The sequence below is a fragment of the Gavialis gangeticus genome, unplaced genomic scaffold, assembly GCF_001723915.1.
Source record: "Gavialis gangeticus isolate Ggan-Ray unplaced genomic scaffold, GavGan_comp1, whole genome shotgun sequence".
NCBI classification, from domain to species: Eukaryota; Metazoa; Chordata; order Crocodylia; family Gavialidae; genus Gavialis; species Gavialis gangeticus.
Window position 1 is genome coordinate 24966215 of NW_017728995.1, and position 1277 is coordinate 24967491.

Below are 1277 nucleotides of genomic sequence, written 5' to 3' on the forward strand. Positions count from 1 at the left end.
CCCCTCCAGTCCCCCAATGGCTGCCCCACCTGGCCCCAGCTCCTGGTTGTTTAAAAAAAGCCCCCACTCACCGGCTGCTGCCAGGCAGGGGGCAGTCCCCACTGCCCCCCACTGTCCCATGCTGCATGGGGGGCTCTGCCCCTCAACCCCCACTCACTTGCCCAGCCCCACCCCCCACCATGGCTGCCCTGCCCATGCCAGCTCATGGCCCATAAAAAAAAAAAAAAGCCCCGGGGTCACCAGCCCTTGCCAGGTAGAGTGGGTGGGGGGTGGGCCTGTGTTATTTGGAGATTCGGCAGCAGCCAAATCTCCGAATCAGATTCAGATGAATGGATTAGGGACAGTGATTTGAATCACTGAATCGAATCACTGTCCACCGAATCGGTGCCCAAATCCGAATCTGAAGCAAACACTAGCCACTTTGCACAGGCCTAGAAGGCAGCTGCTGCAGAAGATTGATAGCACTTAATGCTACTCTGAGCTGTGGACAAACACCTTTGTGTGACAGAACTGAACCACTGTGCTTCAGCCTCTGAACACAGGGTCACTTCCAATTAATTGAGCAGCATAGGCTTCAGACTCGGGCTTTTGGAGGCGAGAAAGAGATGCTTGCTGGGGCCTGCAGTTTGAATTTGTTTTAGGCTTCCCTCATTTTGGAGAAAGGGTATTGCTGTATTGTGACTGTATTTTTTAATGTGTCGGAGATGACTAGTACTTCAGATACATTATTTTGGATGACATACAATAGATGTGTTTTGAATGTATATTTAAAAATAATAAAGTGGTACATTTTCCCATGGTGTTAAAATTACATGATCTGTGCCTACAACGTATACAAGATACCTGTATTTTATTCATAGGGAACTGGTGACTATTGATAGCAGGGGACACAATTTAAAGGTTCTGGCGGTATGCAGCAGGGTTCACGGCAGGTACTCTGGCATGCCTGGATTGGCCCTGCACCACTGGGGCTGTGCGTAAGATTCATAGTTTCATAGTAGGTAGGGTCGGAAGGGACCTGAGCAGATCATCAAGTCCTACCCATTGCCACGGCAGGAAAGAGTACTGGGGTCAAACGACCCCAGCAAGGTGTTCATCTAGCCTCCTCTTAAAGACCCCCAGGGTAGGAGCCAGCACCACTTCCCTTGGAAGTTGGTTCTGGATCCTAGCCATCCTGACTGTGAAGTAGTGCCTTCTGATGTCTAGCCTGAATCTACTCTCAGTCAACTTGTGGCCGTTATTCCTTGTTACCTCTGGTAGTGCTCGGGGGAACAGAG